This window comes from Pinus tabuliformis, chromosome 4_2, assembly GCF_031772625.1.
Source record: "Pinus tabuliformis cultivar Carrire ecotype Pingquan chromosome 4_2, CPIR1, whole genome shotgun sequence".
NCBI lineage: Eukaryota > Viridiplantae > Streptophyta > Pinopsida > Pinales > Pinaceae > Pinus > Pinus tabuliformis.
Genome location: NC_142304.1, coordinates 1,139,677,698 through 1,139,697,398, shown reverse-complemented (window position 1 = coordinate 1,139,697,398; position 19,701 = coordinate 1,139,677,698). Strand labels below are relative to the sequence as shown.

General features: G+C 32.9%; 1 long non-coding RNA gene across 1 annotated transcript; it reads right to left on the bottom strand.

The window, feature by feature from the left end:
- Positions 1–12,160: 12,160 nt before the first annotated feature.
- LOC149173690 (uncharacterized) lies at positions 12,161–15,036 on the bottom strand. The gene is made up of 3 exons (XR_016259699.1): positions 14,912–15,036; positions 12,665–12,840; positions 12,161–12,477 (listed from the first exon to the last, which is right to left on the bottom strand). It is a non-coding gene; the product is annotated as an uncharacterized LOC149173690 (long non-coding RNA).
- Between the last annotated feature and the right edge of the window lie 4,665 nt (positions 15,037–19,701).

The following is a 19,701-nucleotide window of genomic DNA, read 5'->3' as shown; positions in this document are numbered from 1 at the left end:
CAAAAACAATGGAAAATTTAATCTAATTTTCAATTCTAATGCGCTAAAAAATTAAATTAAAGGGAAACATAGATGTTACCTGGACATTTGGCCATTGGGGAGGCATTGTGGACACATAATGAGAAAAAAAAAATTAGCACGGTTTGAAAAAATTGGAAAGTGAGGCAGTGAGAACAAAACTAAAGGATGGTGAGCAAGAGAAGCACTAACGTCAAGGCGCTTGCATCAGGCAAGAGTGGTACCTATGCTTCATAGCTCTCAAACACTGTAGATGGTAAAAATGAAATATATGGTTGAGAGGGTTTTTATATTATTTAACCCTCCTCTAGTGCATTACTCTATCGACACCAGTGCAGAATAGATCCAAGAGAACCTCCTTTTTTTAAATTAAAATATCTATTGTGGTGCTTTTTTAAGATGCCCCGAGGTGTTCTAATACAAGTACTTCACCGGTGCTTTATCTGATTATAGAACCACTATATTTTAAAAAATTAAAAACTTCTTAGCGGTGCTCTTTCATAGACGACCCAGGGCAGTTCAGTATCTTTACTACACGGGTGCATCATCGAAAATAACACCACATTTTTCTGAAATTTAAAAACTATAGCAGTGCTACTTAGTCGTATGCACTAGGACATTTTACTACATGAAAGGCATTGGTGCTATTGATTATTCAAGCACCAATGCGGTGCGTTATTTAGCGCACCATGTCTTTTTATTTTATAAAAAAAAAAATTTACGTGCACCATGTTATATGCAACATCGATGCTTTTATGGATAGTAAAGAACTGATGCAATTGTTTATTGTAGACGCACTATCCAAAAAATTTCTACTAAAACATCCACCTGCCCACCTCCACTACAAACAACTTTTTGGGCTATTTTTATAGGGTATTCCACAAAAACCTCCACTATAAGGTCTTTTCCTTGTCATGCATGATATTAGTTCTCTTGATCTTGTCTCACTTTGCTCACAAATGAAGTTATGAACTAACTATGGATGTACTTTATATCTCAATTGAACAGTTGATGAATATCTAAGAGAAAATAATTTGGATGGGTTTTCCCCGTTGTGGGGTTTTGCCCTTGTCTCTGACCAAAATCATGGGGTCTCTATTGTGCATGATTGTCTTCTGTTGATCTTTTCTATTTTGCTGCAATGTTGATGTTATTGCTCTTTCTACATAATTTCTAATGATGATATAATTCTATGGGGTGCATATTATATGAAATGTTGAATAAGTTTATAAAACGCAATTATCTACAACAAAGAACAATACAACCTTAATAAAATTTAACATTGAACACCATAATTTTGGAGATGTTTCTTGCTATTGATAATTCTAATCCCTCCCAAAGTTCTAGATATTTAGCTTGATTGTTAGTTGTAGTGCCTAGACCCAAAACATATTGTATCTCTAATTGTTCATCAGGGCGATAGATAACCCCTCCCACTCCCATCACCCCTGATTACTACCACATACGTTACACAACTACCATAGTAATGTTTAATAATTTGGGTATCAAATCTTATATTACATGACATATATTGGACTACTGAATGCGTTGTGTATCATAAACATTATTATAAACATTTCCTAAGATGTGTATGACTCACCCATCAAATTATCAAAGCCTTTTGTTGATATTTTTTCTGGTTAAGGGAAAAATTCAACCTCTTAGGGTTTGAGTATAGGTCCCTCTAAGTTTTCATAGAGATGGTACTCCTTTATTGAGAACACCCAAATATGCATATGATACAAATAACAAAAATAAAACATTTGACTCATGCACCAACGAATGAATCAGGGGTTTACAAATAGGTAAAAATGATAACAAAATAAAATAGGCTCACAAAGTTCATTCCACATTGTCATTTATTAACATATCATGAGAGGATATACTTGAAGCATATTCAAATGGACAAAAACATAAAACATTGGTCCATATATTCAAAGAACTATAGAATGATTTTATTCATTTAATTCATAAAGGGAATAGTAAAACATTCATGAGATTTATATTTCTTATTCCAAGAATTAAGTTTCAAAACCACAAATGAACTGCTCTCTAAAAAAGAGCTCTCTATGAGAGTCAAAAAAATAATTTTATGAGATTAAAATTTGTAATAGAGTTAAGTGCTTAAAGTACACTTACAAAATCCTATTATTTAAAATTTTAAAAGGAAAGTGCATTCATTCCTAAAGGACTGAGATTGGGCTCCTGTGGACCAATAATGGTAAAAATAAGATACAAATTTGTATAACGATAACAAGTGGAATGAAGCCTCTCCTCTCCTTTGATTATGATTTTCTCCCTTTATAATTTTGTCTCTATCTTTGCAATCGCTTGATGGTTAGGGTTTTCTTATTTTTTATAACTGAATAAAGATCCATTTTTGAAAATATGCAGTTATGAATTTGTCCTCCAAGCTGTCCCACTTCAGATATTCCATATTTCCCTTTTTCTAAATAATTTTTCAAAATAATTGGGTGATAGGCCCAAAATAATTTGTGACTGTTATTTTAATTTTCGAAGATGATATGCATAATTTTATCCTAGAAGACCATGTCCAACATGTTCTTCACTCTTATACCTTTTCCTAAAATGGACATCAAAAGCTCAAGTTATGGCTATAAGAAATTCATTACTCAGCCATTGTAGATCTAAGGTTATGCAGAGGTTAGGGTTGTGCGGAGGTTAGGTTGTGTCCAAATAAGGTTGTGTAGAGGTTATGGTTTTGTAGAGACAGTGTTGTGTGGAAATAATAGTGTGCAAAGGAAATGGTTATGAAAGCACAACTTTGAAAATGATTAAGTGTGGGATATAGTAAATGTTTATGTGAAGAGGAAAGATAGTGATATGTTTATAATATGGCCTCTATTTTTTATTCTATAAAATGTTGGACGAAACTGAAATATAGAACTATTCAATGAAAAGATAAAAATTAAAACTTTATTTATTTCTAATCTTTCTTATATTCCTCTTTCTTTTCAACAGAAAAAACATTCTCACTATGAGATCATTTAAGTGATGAAGCGTTATTATAGGTACAAAATTTTGAGTCAACACCTTTGCATGCTTAAACTTTAGTGTTACCCAATATATTCTCTAAAATTTATTATTAATACTTTTTTGTTTTATTTCTCGTAATTCTTACCACATGATTATATGGGAGTCATAATATTGATCATGAAATATATTTCTTTTCAACAGTTATGTGACAACATTTTGCTTGTAATGATACTATGCCAAATTGTAGCTTTCATTTTCACATGATGATTATGCATATCAAAGGGTACTGAAAGAATAAATAGGTCTTTAATCCATATGTAAATGCAAACACATATAATGGTTTAATGCTTCTTGTGACACCACATACTCGTAATAGAATCGTAATAGAATATGAGGCTATGAAATGATTTCAGATGTTATGTTCTTATCGCTACAAAAGTGGGGAACCCCACCTACCATGATTTATTAAAAAAATGATTTTAAAGTGTTTGAGAGGAGGAATCATGGTGTGATTCAATGGTTTGCACATTTTGCAAAGGTGATTCATGCACTGGTCATGAGTCAACAACTGCTAACACTAAACCACATTAAATCCTATACACATTTTTATTCAAAAATGCTTTGAATCATCACTCTCCACAATCTATCAATTGTCAAATCCTCATGGCACATAACACTTAGGGTATGTTTGATCTTCCCTCTGTGAAGTATGTAACTGTCAAATTAATTTCACCTTGCCGAATTTTCAATAACAATATTTAGGGGTAATTTTGAAAATAGTAAAAAACACAAGACTACGACTTGAAAATCTAAAATTAAACCTTTTAAAAGAAGAAAACAACACCTATATTTGTTATATTCTACCGCCACGATCTGATTCATAGAAAGTTGAAAAATATGGCTTTTTCAATTGGATAATCTCTATAGAAATTAACATATATTAGGTAATTTTCTAGAGGAGGATCCTATCTAATTTATTTTTCTGAATCACACATTTTTTATTCAATTCCATGTTACATAAAATATTTAAAATCTTTAGAAAATATTTTTTAGAAATATCCTTAAATATTTTACAATTTAAGAATAATCAAGTTCACCAATATTTTTAAAAGTTTATAAATATTAATCATTTTTTTTTAAGATTATAATTAGATCAGTTCACCTCTTTGCTAATCATACTACCTTTCCCATTAGCCATACACATCCTTTGAGACAACATATACTTCCAATGAACTTTATAGAGGTTTGATCCGGATTTAAATAGGAACGCAATAAAATATAGAGATAACCATAAAGATAGATATGCAGCGGAAATAATACTTCATTTCATTAATGGGAAATACTGAAATATGCTTACAAATAGAAATAGAAATAACCCAGCTAGGGCGATGGTAGCTTATCTCTGAGAAGAGATGTGTTGGCTACATGCCTCTGAACTGTTCCGAACTGTGTTTACAATGAGGCTCGAAGGCCTATTTATTATTGAGAAACAATGGAAAACCCTTCACATTCCAAAACCTAACCCTAGAAGGTGAAACGCCAAATTGTGGGCCCCGTTTTGGGGTGAGTTGGACAGCCAACTTTCCGGGGTCGCGAATTGGTCGTATTATCTCCGTTTGACGCGCATGATAGCCCGTTGGAAAGATCTCTATGAGGACTACGACGAAAAAGATAATTTTTATCAGAAAAATCGTTGGCAGTAGATTTCCCAAAAAACGTCGTTTAGGGCCTCAAAACGGCTCCAGAAGTTTGGGACCTGAAAAACTGCTAAAAATAGTAAACTACGCTATAATTAAGGAAACTGAAAAACTGAAAGAGACAGTTGTGGGGATCCAAGTGGGATAGGTGGGTGGCCACCAACATCCACCTGGATCATTCCTCCCCCCTTAGGAAGCAATGGTCCCCATTGCGTTGAGTTCCTCCTTGAGATGAGGAAGCTTCTGCTGAGCTGGGTCTCTGGTGAGCTGTTCTGCAATCTCTGATGTGTCTAGAAATGGTGGGAAGCATGGTCGGTGATGGTCCACATTGAACAATTGGTGCAAGTGAAGGAATGGAGGAATGTTGTGCTTCAAAGCATTGTTTCCCACAGCCTTGTTACTGGTGTAAGGACCATGTCGAAGTGGTCTGAGTTTCTGATGGGTTCTGGTAAGGCGTTCTCTCTGCAGATGTAACCAAACTTTGTCGCCCACCTAAAACTTGTGTGGTACCCCTTTGGGTAAGGAGAAGTTGTTCTTGTGTTCTGTCATGACTGTATCCCTATGTTGCTGCTGCTGCGTGGAGGAACATTTTGCGGGGTTCATGGATGTAGCAACGATCTTCCCCTTAATTCGGGAGCAAACCAGATAGAAAATAAATTTCCTAGTCTGTGAGATGAGCTTGCTGCCTTTCTTAGCAGTGATCAAAGAGGTGGCGGTAGGTGGAGCTACCTCTGGTATCCTGTATAATGAATTATCCAAAGAAATAATGACAACGCGAGGCCTTGACTCATACACAGCATGTCCCCTCCACAAGTATGGCTGGCCTAATAGTACATCACAAACATCCAGAGGTGTAACATCACACAATACCTCATCTGTCAAGGGCTTGATGCTGTAGGGGAGGCGGCACTGTTGGCGAACTTTGAGATCTTGTCCTTCGTGAAGCCACCCGATACTGTACGGTTGTGGGTGTGGCGTAGTTGGTAGGCCCAACCGCTTCATGACCTCTGTTGAAACGAGGTTCTTTTGGTTGCCACTGTCGACAATGACTTGCAGCGGCGAACCCTTCACCCACATTTGTGAGTGGAAAAGACGTACCCCCTCCTCTGGCTCTTCGGGCTCATTCTTCTAGATCTTGGCAGCGGCAACAGTGGCACTAGGATACGCATCAATGATTTGCTTCCCTTTGCCGTCCCCCTTGTTGGGTTCTGGCTCATAGTCGGAACATGCATCTGATTCGAAAACCTTCAACTCGGCCACCAACGACTGCTTGGTCTGACACTCACTTGTGTTATGAGTGGGACTCTTGTGAAACTCACACCACTTTCCTATGTCCTTCTTCGGCTTCGTGGTGTTGTTCTTTTCTTGCAGCTTCGAGGGGTTGTCTTGGGTCACCCCACCTTGGCTTTGTCCTTTGGGCTTCGGATTTGCAGATCCAAAGTCTCGCTTCTTCTGTTTGAACTTTTGCTCAATTTTGACAGCGTATCAGTATGCTGTGCCGAGTGAGGAGATGTTCAAGAACTCCATCTCTTCCTGGATGTATCTGTGTAGTCAGCCGCGGTATTTGAGTACCAGATGCAGCTTAGAATCTTTGATACCCAACTGTGTGTGAAGGGTATGAAAAATATTTGCGAACTCTAGCACATCTTGGTCTTGTCCCTGCCGCAGTGTGGTCCATTTGATGTATTTGTCCTCATAGCTTTTGACAGGGTAGTACTGCTCCTTGATGGCATCCCGGAAGTCATTCCAAGTGGGGGCGGCTGAAAACAGTGAGCCTGTACTTTCATCCTTCTGCTCGCAGTATGTTTCCCACCAGTCCTTGACGTGGGGGGCTGCTTTGAGAAGAGCGAAAACAATCTTTTCCCGACTTGAAAATTCATGAACAGAAAAATACCCATCTAGTAGATTTAACCATTTATCTACGGCATCTGCGTCTATTTGACCCTCGAAGATGGGGATTTCAAAATTAACTTGTACCTTAAACGGTGTGGCGTTTCCAGAGTAGCTATTGGAAGCCGATGCGTCACCTCTGGGTAGCCGCCGAAGGATCTGCGCAAAGCTATCCATCATCGCGTTCCTTTGCCGCTCGAGGGCTTCTTCGAGCAAGATTCTGATAGGATCTCTTGCCCCCTCGTCTTTCTTCTCATCCGCCATGGGAGGTCGTCGAGATTTGCGAGGCTGGTCTTGCAAAGGTTCGACCAATTCAAGCCCTAACTCCTTATATCCCGACCTCGTTGGGGACATGAAAAGAAAAACAGAGAAAAAGCAGACCGCTCTGATACCACTGATCCAGATTTAAACAGGAACGCAATAAAATACAGAGATAACCATAAAGACAAATATGCAGCGGAAATAATACTTCATTTCATTACTGTAAAATACTGAAATATGCTTACAAATAGAAATAGAAATAACCCAGCTAGGGCGATGGTAGCTTATCTCTTAGAAGAGATGTGTCGGCTACATGCCTCTGAACTGTTCCGAACTGTGTTTACAATGAGGCTCGAAGGCCTATTTATTATTGATAAACAATGGAAAACCCTTCACATTTCAAAACCTAACCCTAGAAGATGAAACACCAAATTGTGGGCCCCGTTTTGGGGTGAGTTGGACAACCAACTTCCCGGGGTCGCGAATTGGTCGTATTATCTCCGTTTGATGCACATGATAGCCCGTTGGAAAGATCTCTCCGAGGACTACGACAAAAAAGATGATTTTTATTAGAAAAATCGTTGGCGGTAGATTTCCCAAAAGACGTCGTTTAGGGCCTCAAAATGGCTCTGGAAGTTTAGGACCCAAAAAACTGCTAAAAATAGTAAACTGCGCTATAATTAAGGAAACTAAAAAACTGAAAGAGAAAGTTGTGGGGGTCCAAGTGGGATAGGTGGGTGGCCACCAACATCCACCTAGTTCAAGGTTACACATTATTATACAAAGTTTTTATGTGTCATACACACTTGTTATGGGGCAACTTTTGCATGAGAAAGAAACCTTACCAATTCTCAGATTACAAGGTGGAGTTTTGCTACTTGAACTTATCTTGATTGAGTGGATGTTGAATGTCAACAAAGAAAATCTCTATTTGATTGCTAGCATTAGGGTGTGTCATGTTTTATTGAAGTTGGGGAAAACATTTCATTTTATTGATAAATTGCCAATGATTGACTACTAGTAATGGTTATCTCTTAGTAAGAATGCATGGTGGTTTACTTGAGTGAGATAGTCCTCCTCAAAATGTGTGGATATTCATTTTATTGTTGATAATGTGAAAGTGCATTGAGAAATTTGGTTACCCTATAAATTGGCGGTACTTCTTTCATTCCATATATTTATTTTTACAAAAATCCCATCATATTATCTTAGTTGAGAGAATTATTGGAAAACATGATGGGTTGACATCAATACCCAATTAAGACATTAGTTTAATTTAAGGAATATTAAAAGGGATGGAGGCATTGTGACAATGGCTAATTAATATGTCATAGATAAGTGAAAGAAAAAATTTCAATTTATTGATGCTTTAAATGTGTCTATGCCCATGTCTCAATGTTGAGTAATTTTGAAATTGAATGAAACCATCTCTCTTCCACATAAATGCTAAAGATATGTGCTAGAAAGGCTCTTCTTCTCTTAATTATTGGTAGGGAATATGACCTATGATCATTAGTACCTATTTTATTGGAGCACACTAGAGTAGCATATAGATATTGATTAATTATTGGATGGTTGTTTAAAGTTCATGTTGTACAACGTTGGTGTTTTGTCCATTAAAATACAAGAAAAAAAATCTTGGAAACCTTTTGAAAATAAAGGACTCACACAACACTGGGTGCAAGAACCATGTATCATAACTTCCTCTCATATTAGCATTGGCTCTTGAGACAAAGAATTGCATACACAAATGGTGCCAATCCTTGAAGCAAAGAAGCATAACTAGTCCTTGCATGTCTACTTAGTGATTAACAGTTGAGTTGAGAAGTCAACTAAGAGTTCTAACCACTATTATGTTGTTAGTTGGTTGTTTTGTGTGTAGGTTACACTAAAAATGAATGGACAATTAATTTGCATATTGTAGCCTTACACACCTATGGAAGAACAAGAAGCAACGAAGTTTTTACTTAGCATTGTAGTGTTAGAACAAGACTTGTAAGCATTTTTAAACTAGGATTTTAATGAGCAAATAAATTTTCCTAGAGTATTCATGTTGGTGAAGCAACTAGGCTATAAGTCCCTCGTTTATAGAACAAAATGAGAGAACTAATCTTGGGTTTTAGAGCACTTGATGCATTACTAATTTTCGTTGTGTTATACTACAAAATCCTACTTTTGGCACCATTGTTGTTCTTGGAACTTTAAGCATAAAGGACTAGAAAATCCAAGGGTTTCTTGGGGCTAGGAAGCCAAATATGCTCCTAATTGGCTAGGAGGATAAGTACGGTATAGGAAAGTGAAAGAAAAGGGGGACTGGACTAGACTATACTTGAACAAATTCAAATAGGAAGAAGAGGTATTATTCTTTTTATTATTCAATGGTTTTCTATTAAAAAATGAAAGTAATGTGTCATTAATTTTATTTCGTTAAATGTTCACTAAGATATTAGTTTATATGTTGTAAATTCAATGTTTAACAACCTTGAAGCACCTAAATTACATGAATATTGAATAATGTAAGCTAGTAAGAAAAGAACCTATATTGCAGTGGATTCGAACTCTGTGTAATCAAAAAAAGTAATTAGTGAATAATAACACCATGTTAAGCCTTTTAACCATGTAAATTCTACATTATTTGCCCATACATAATTGACTAAGTCTTTTAGAGATTATGGGATGTATAATCTTATAGATGCAATTACACAAGGAAATAGATATACTTTAATCATAATTATTTCAGTAGCATTGCTTTGTTTAGAACTTGTGATTATGAAAGTTGCATTTAATGATGGGAGGATTCTTCCCTTCTCGATAGAGTCCTCATCAACCTCAAACGTGCCATGCTTAATGATATCTAAGAATCCCCTTTTTTTTGGTTTGGCTAGCAAGACAGATTTGGGGATTGAACTTTTGATCGCTGTGATACACAAGGACTTGCCAACATGCTTTTTGCCAATTGTGCTATCATCCATAGATGATATCTAAGAATCCCTTAAAAAATTCACAAGAAACCTTTTTAGAGAAGGATTTTTATCATTTTGAAGGTTCTTTAGATTATATTTAATTACTTCATACATATTTATCACAATAGGTTACTTTGTGTTTTTGGTGGACACATGTAGAGATCAAATTTGATTTAGTGGAGCTTAAGAAGGTAAAAGGCTACTTAACTTTCTTTAAAGTTCTATTTTCTGCTTGAAAATAATCATGAGGAGCCTTAGAGGATCACTATAGTTTTGTTGAGTTAAAATTTTAGGAAAGTTGATAATGTGATAAATCATTTGAAATTAAGATTTGAATGATATATGTTGAACTAAGAAAAAGAGCTTTTCATTTTCAACCTTCTTAGTGTGTTGCAAATTGACAAATTGATAAATTGTTTCATCTCATGGTGTTTTGGGAATTATTCAATGTCTAGTTTCAATGTAATATTGCAAAGTACATACCAAAAATATTTTGCTAAGATATCCTTCCTAGCTCTTAACCCCAATTTCTTCTTTCTATTGAGAATTAGATTAAGAAATTCTCTAATAAAAGCAGGATAGTCCATGATACCTACATGTTTGATGGAATTCCACAATTGTTTCTTGTTCGTGGTGCTCATAAATATTTGAGAAAATCTAGATGTTGCTTCAAGGCTTTGGAGAAGAGTTTCATCATCAATGCATTATTAGGTTTCTAGTTGCTAGTTAAATCATATAACTGCTTCAAGCCTATGACCAAGTCCACCTAATAGACCATTAGTGTTGGAAAATTCAAATTACCAGCCAAGAAAATGTTCCCTTAAAAAAAAAATTAAGGTCTTTCTCCTACATGAAGATGATATATGGCTTATGCACAAGAAGACCCTTTGAAGGAGACAAATTAGTGAGGTCATTTCCAAGCCCCAATTGTTGGTAAAGAGAATTATCATTGGTACGGACCTTGAGGGGCTTCTCTTTCTCTAAGGGCCTAGAATATCGTTAGTTTTATTTTTGAACTTCCATTTTCTGCTTACAACATTGTCATTGTTGTACTCGATCACTTGTTAGGGGCTTCTTTCTTTTTTCCTAATTTCTCTTTCTATAAGGGCCTCAAATATCGTTAGTTTTCTTTTTGAACTTCCATTCTCTGCTTACGATATTGTCATTGTTGTACTTGATCATTTGTTAGGGGGTTTCTTTCATTTTTCCTAATTTATTTGGCCCTATCTAACATTGTAATCATGTTTGTTCAATTGTTGGTGTTTTTTATACTCAAAAGGCTCAACCACAAGTTCCACCACTACTTCAAGATGCCCCATGGCTCTAGGGAAGCCCTCATGGGAATTGAACCTTGACCAATGGTGAAAAATGCATAGCTTTCCACTATTGGATCTATCCCCTTTGGGCATAATAAAATAAACTAACTTATAAATAATATTGCGAAATAATTAGATAAAAAAGTACTCGAAATTAAATAATTCTACATTTTATAAAATTTATTACTCTAAATCCTCTAGAATATATTTAATAATTAGTTATTAATTAAAATAAATTCATAAAATGAAAAATTATTTGTATTATTCATCTTTTTATAAATTTAAATATCCATAATATATATTAAAAACTAATTTAGCAATTAATTTATAATATTATTACTATAAATTTATAATTAACGTAAAAACTATCCAAAATATTATATATAATTAATAATAAATTGTTATAAAATTTATATTTATAAATCTCAAAACGTATCTCCAACAATTAGATTGCTATTAGACTAACTTAACCTATATTATTTCCACTTTTCACTATAGTTTTGTAGATTTAATTGCCTTTATTGTCCATCAACAATAATGAAAAATAAGTTAGACAGTTTGGTAAAAATTTAAGTAAGAAAGAGGATTATTACAATAAAGTTGGTAAAAATTCAAATCTAAGTGTTGGAAGTCAAGACATGGCTAAAAGAACTTTTAATAATACAGATAATCACAAATCCCATTTATAAAATACATATAAATTAATAAATTTAGTTACCATCTTTTATTAACTAATAAAATGAAAAATAATATTTTTTATTAATTTTAAGCATGCACCATATTTATAATAAAAATACTCTAAAATATGGAAAATAATTTTTTGTAATTAAATCTTAAATATACACCATATTATTGAATTGAGGCTTCTGTGATCCAAAATAGTTGTAAGAAGAACTTCGGCGTAAATCACATGAGAAAAGATCTTTGTCGACCCGTTTCGAACCAACTAATGTGATTCATCAAATATACACCATATTTATAATAAAATTACTCTAAAATCCAGTACTTCTTTCCCATATAAATAAGTCTATCAGCATAAACACTCTGAAACCTAACATCCTAATTCCAATATAAACCTACAATTAAACAACTCATGTCCTTCAGTAATTAAACCTCATTTACTCATCCTCTATATAATCAGCTTCACTATCCATCATCATGTGTAGTCAATTTTGAACTCATGTCCTCCTGTACTTGCAATTCATTTATTTATCCTTTATATAATTACCTTCATTATCCACCATATCCAATGTACAGTTACCTTACTTTTCCATCATCATTGATCATGAACACCATTGATGAGAAACACAACCTTCCTCGCTATAATTTGATGAGCTGCTATAAATGAATCAGGGTCAAAAAACTTAACTGGATAAAGTAATCTTAAAGAATTCTCTTTACTATACAGGGAAACCTACATTTTATCCTGAATATGTAACAAAATGCAATTGGTTTGTGCGCCAATTCTTCCATATTGACCAACCAAAGGAAAAAAAACTCAAATACCTTACTAAGCTCATACCTGGGTAGGCTGGTAAGCCTAAGGAAGGATGGAGAATTTAGGGATCTGCATGGCTCCCTCTATGCCAACTATAGAGCATATCAAGTGTTTTGACAAGCTTCTGAGATGGCATACAGGGAGCCAGGCGGAACACAGCAAATACGTCGACCATCATCACACTTTGATGGACAGCCTACCTGCAGAATGGTTTTCTGTTAAAAGAACATCATTGAATCAAAATCCCTCCAGAATTTACATTATATTGAATATATTGCTTTCATCACAATCAAGAGTGCCTATTAGCTCACAATCAAGATGTATCAAAATCTCTCCAGAATTTACATTATACTGAATATATTGCTTTCATCCTAATCAAGAGTGCCAATAATCGCTGACAATCAAGAGTGCATCATATAGTATGATATAAGTATGATATTGCCTCAATATAATATATTGCTTTTTCTTCTGAAAAAAAAAGATATAAATTGATATCGATGATGATTAATATTTAAAATTATAACTGATCTATTAAAATTTAATTAAAATCATCTAATTATCATAAATTTTGTTTTGGTTGAACTTAATAAGAATTTGTTTTTTTTTTATATATATTATGATGATCATACTCAAGTAAAATTTGTTCTTATGATGACCAGTAAGAATAAAAAAAAAAAATTTGTTTTGGTTAAATAATTTTAAGTCATTTTTTTCTAAATTGCAGATTTTAAAATATTCTAAAATATTCTGAAAAGTCAAATAATTGACTTTTTTATCAATCAAATTTCCCAAATATTCTAGAATATGAAACTTACTAGAATATTTGGAAAATCAAATAATTGACCTTTTTTATCAATCAAATTTCCAAAATATTCTAGAATATGAAACTTACTAGAATATGAAACTGAATTAATTACAGCAAAAATTTCCTAATTTAAATTGGATTCCTTGATTGAGAACTGTGTCCAGTAATATCTCTTTCTAATTCAAACTGGATTCCTTGAATGAGAACTGTGTCGAGTAATATCTCTTTCTAATTCAAATTGGATTCCTTGAATTAGAACTGTGTCCAGTAATATCTCACTCTGAAACAGAGAGCTCCAGCATGTTATTTCTAAGTTGATACATCCATTTAAATTTACCTATATCTGGTTAATCACACCACACTTATTGTAAACAAGGAATGTCTGACATGAAAGTATGATGATCTTACTCAAGTGTATATATATGTATATATGTTCCAACTGCAAAGAATTTTCTAATTCAGAATGGGTTCCTGGAGTGAGAGAACTGTGTCCGGCAATATCTCTCTTTGAAAAGTAGGGCTCCAGCATGAGATTTCTAATTGAATGCATCCATTTAAATTTACCTATATCTGGCCAATTACACCACAAGTAATTATTGCAAACAAGGAAGATCTGACCGTAAAGAAAGCCCCCACAACAAGATTCTAAGAGTTACATCCCATTCAAATTTATACCTATATCTAGAATTATAATGAACAATTGCACTTGTATGAGCCGATGTCTTAGATTCAGCTATTTCAAATTTCCAGCAGTCCTTAAACCATAAGCACCTCTTTTCAATTGTGGTCAGAGAGTGGAGAATTCAAGCACAAAATATTATCAACTACATTTTTGTGATTGATAGCTATTATTGACATATACACATCTCTGTCTCAGAAAACATAACCAAAGCCTACATGTATACTACAGCCCTAACAGCCCTGACCAGAGCCAGATTGCATGCAGATTCATTAGAATATATGAACTGATTTTATTCCATGACTAGTGATATGAATATCCATCCTAGAACTGAAAACAAGAATTAGCAAAGCAATAATAGCTTTAACAAGTGAATGATTTCTGATTTTTTTTTCCTGAAATATATTTTCTGGATTTATCTTATAAAGATTTATATGGCAGACTTTGCGAACTAACTAATGTGATGCAGGGCCTTAACAAGTAAATGATTTCTGATATTTTTTTAAAATATATTCTCTGGATTTATCATCTATATAGTTGCGAATCAACTAATCTGATTCAAGGCTAATAGATGAAGAAAATCTAATCCAACGAACCAAGTAATGTGATTGGAGACTAATAGCTGAAGAAAATCTAATCCAACTAACCAACTTGAATCGACTAATAGATGAAGAAAATCTAATCCAACCAAAAAAAATAAAGAGAAATACTAAAAATATATACTTTCAGGCCTGCAAGTTGAACATACAGAAAATCTAAAAAGTTCCATCAAAGAATGAACACTCACCTTGGCCATGAATTACAGAGTTTGATTTCTGTATTGAGATGGTGAATTGATCCTAACTGCATACCAACACACATTGCTGCTGCTTCCTCTAAACCACGTTAGAGCATCTGGGTTTTTCATAGATATTCTACAAGTACAGACTCCATTGCTCCCAATTATGGTATAAATAGCATGAATGGTCCTATGAAACTAGGGAAGGGACAGCATAAAAAGTCGTTAAAAAGAAACATAAAACAAGGCTGGTGGTTGTTAATAAGGCGGGGACCGATGTGAAATTCTTTGTGGGCCTCCAAATCAACTCTTAGTTTGAATTATATGAAGTATGAATTCAAAACTAAAGCCGAAAATATAGCAGACTCATAGATATGTTTCTTGATTGTACTTTCGACAGGTTGGTAGAATTATTCTCCATCATGTTGGAAGATTGAAAGAAGAGTGATATTCTAACTCTCTTTCTCTGCTGCAAGGTGAAATGCAAGGGGTAGTTCGAATTAAAATGAAAGAAACATGTACATCTGATAACAGTGCAGAGAAGATTGTTACATTTTTATAATGCTTATTAGAAAAGTGGGGACATTGGATACATTGCTGAGTCAAAATGCTTAAACCAATATAATGTTTTTAAGAAGTTAAACCAATCCAATGTTGTGATTTGAAAGGTAAGAAATGTGGTAAGAGTTGGTATTTTGTGAGGTAAGAAAAAGTATCATAGTGGGTAAATTAAAATTTAAAAATAATAAATATTTTATTGTTAAATTTTGGTTTAATTTTTATTATATATTATTATAAATGAGTATAAAATTAACATTTTTATAATATTAATTTAAATTTATTTTAATTTTAAATTTATTAAATATGGAGGAGATTAAATTTTTTAAGGTGTAAGATTACATTTACATTTAATTTTTTCATTATATAATAGATCTTAGGTTATATTAAAATATAATTAAAACAATTTGTTTTGTTATTATTATTATTTTTTCTATAAATATAATGTTATGTAATTTTATCATAACAATTCATGTTGAATTATAAAGCACCTCTACTTACAATTAAAAAAGTGTGATATTATGTGTCTATTTTATATTTTAATCTCCAAATATTTATAACCATCATGGTAAATATTTTTTATTTTATCGGTATTTTTTTGATAAATTTTAAATAAAATTTGGTAAGAAAAATTTAAAATTATTGATCTTAATTTTTAAGATTAACTAATCTCTTTATATTATTAACTATAATAATTAAATCAATACAATATTCATTACATTGTTAATTATAATAATTATATCAATACAATTATACTAATATCAATTTTTTTAATAATTATATCAATATAATTATACCAATATCACATTTTTTATACTAATATCATTTTTTTTAATAATTATATCAATACAATTATACCAATATCAAATTTTATCAAATTTTTTATGGACTAGTATACCATTAATTATGATGATAGTTAACGTTTGCTGAGACCAAACATGATCTATCGGACCTAAAGAAACAAATTATTTATTTTGATTTAAGATTTTATTCCTATGCTCAAAAAGCTTGGAGAGAAGCCTCCCGAGCTCACTATAATTTTGACATTGTAAAAGGCTAGGAAGGTCAGTATTGTAACAAAGATTGTGAAACTGAGATCTAATATGGTTGTAGCACTCTAAGACGAAGTGGTTTTCATCCTTGATGTTCCTATTCTCACATATATGGTAAATCCTTTCCATCCATGGTGTTTTAGGAACTGCCCAACGAATTGTTTCACTATGGAGCTCATGACAATTTGTTCTAATCTTTGCTATTTTAATTATATTAATTTTCTTCTTTGAGCTAGTTAAAATAGAGAGATACTTTTGATCTTCTAGGGCGGGGTTGATGACCTTCTTATAATAATTTAATTTTCTTTTAGCTGCTAAATCTTTCTCACACCACATTTTTTCTTTGAACTTAGAAGTAACAATATCTTTAATGTTATTAATATTTTGCATTGCATCATTCTCATTGATCTCCCAATAGTTTAACTAGGCCCTTGTGTCTTTATGCCACCACCGATTGAGCCTTAGGTGGTTTTGGCTGGAATTTAAAGCTAGCTTAGGAAGTCTATGATGATCTATGTTATTGAGTTTGTGCTTGTACAGCAGAAACATAGTCATAGCTAGGCTCTCAATAAAGAAAAAACATGTTTCCATACAATAATATATACTTTATAAATCAGTAAAATATGATAAAAAATCCAATAAATAATATATAATTAAACAAATAGATAAAATAACTTTGCTTTCTAAATTTTAATTTGGTTTTTAGTATAATATGATATAAAAAACGATAAATAATATATAATTAAACAAATAAATAAATTAACTTTGCTTTCTAAATTTTGGTTTGGTTTTTAATTAAAATAAAGGATTGGTAAATATTCAATTTTCCTATCTGTAATGCTTAATAAGAAGGGAACATTACATCATGTTTAGTTATGATGGTTAAACCAATACAACTGATTGTTACTAGCTGCCTAGCACCAACTATGACATGTAATGTTAGAAAGATGTGAAAGTTGTTTTAAGAATAAACAACTAAAAAGGTGATGTGTTGTCTTATTAAAACCTTGACTTGGGTTCTTAAAGGGAGAAAAAGAGAAGAACTGGGGCCCTACTTGTATAATAAATTCTGACAGTTAAACCAATACAATTCTCTTCTCAACAACCGAGTATGATATGCAATGAAAGAAAGATGTAAAAGTGTGATTGGAACAAACCACTACAAAGGATGCTTCTTGGTGGCACTGTGTTCATGATTGGAAAATAAAAAATTAAAAAGTTTCTGGCTTGAAATATGTTAACCTAACAAGGATTACCTCAAGGTATACTATGTTTTCTGTCACAACGTGGACCCAATTCTTTATATTAAATCAAATCATGAAATTTTCTTACCCACTACTATACCTGCAATCCGTATCTAAAGGTCTGGCCCAGGCCCCTGATGGGTAGATAAGAAGAGTTGTCACTTGTTGAGGAATGTGAGTTGTCAGATTTGCATTGAGTACATGAATCCATGTACAGATTGGTTTTGACTTTACGATCTTAGTAACATGTATTTTAAACCATTGAAAGGCTTTTTCTAAATGTCCTTTGTACTAATTTGTCAAATCTAACAACTCAATTAAGAAATTAATCCAGAGAAAACTTCAAACAAAGTTGACCAGCATAAATTTCCTATGATTCTTATATCATAGGACATGGAATATTTTTTGATAAGGTAATTTGGTCTAGCCACGTGAATTGTACAAGAGACCATAGATTTATGAGAATGTAGACTAAACCTTCTTCATCCAGCCAAGATCATGTATAAGATGCATATAAGAGAGACAATGGGTTAAAGTTTTGTTTATAAACTATTAAATTAATAAATAAGAAAAAGGTTTGAAATTTTATGGGAAGCCTAAAACATTTAAAGGTGCATGTCTTACTGTCACATTATTTAATATGCTTTTAAATAGAGGTTTCTTTAATAACTTACATATGTTATTTTATGTCACATTATATAGAGGAATAATTGCAAAATCAAACAACAAGTATAGTAAAAGAAGATAGTCACTTCGAAAAGAATATCTCTGGGATGAAAGGTAAGTTTGAAGATAAAAGTTGCAAACTTGTCATTATTTTAGTGAGAATAAAATTTAGTAAGATTATATTAAAAATGGTAGAGAAGTTGAAGTTTTCATGATAAAAGTATATATGTCTATATAAATTATTTTGGTTTAAACAAAATTATAAAGTGATTCTGAGAAATTAATAGAAAGTTTGATTTAATATTGATGAAGATAAAGATAACATTATGTGTAATGACATTTTTGTAAATGCTTGCCACTTGTTGTTACATAGACCATGGCAGTTTGATAGAGGTATGGTGTGCAATGGGAAGAAGAACATCTACATCATCGCCAAAAATAGGAAGATTTATAGTTGTTAATGAATATTAAAGAGCCCATTACCTAGATCTTAGTGCTCTTTGTAGAGAAATTTGTATCCATAGTGAAAGAGACAAAATAATGTTAAATGTTTGTGCTAAAGAAAGTAGTTGTTAGCTGGAATTCTTCCTTATGGCTAGGGTTGGAGCCATAACATAGTGGGGACAAGGAACTCAAAATCAAAGTTTAGACAAGCAAGTAAACTTCATAAACTACTATCTAAGGTTGATGAGCATCCTTAGAAAGATGAAGGTTGATGTAGATCCTTTATTTGAATCTTCCTCCTTCAATACCCTGTTAGAAACCTACATACATTACAACAAACAAAGAATGAACAATAGCATATTCAAAGGAAATTTTATTTCATAACTTCAAATAAATCTACTTTTCAATGAACAATTATTTACTAGATTAAATTAACATCAAATTGGAGATAGGAAAGATGAGTTTCTTATTATTAGATCAACATTAGTACAATAGTATGGAAAACACCTATAACCCATTGTAAGTACCACATGAAATTGTCCTCTAGGTCCTTCTACCCCTAAGTCAATGAAGCTCTTTGCAAATAGTCTTATGCTTAATGAGAGAGATAAGGGGCTCGATTCAAGATCAAGAACAACATCATGAAATGAGGGTTTCTGATTGGGAGAGTGCTTAAAAGCACAGAGGAAATGTAAACTAGGATCAAGAATTTTTCCAACATAAGGTTGCTTGGTCAAGGCATCCAATATACCTTACCTACACCCTTGGCATGAATTTACACTCCCAATAATTGATTGGGGTTATTCAAGTATGGGCTATATGAGATGATTTTTTG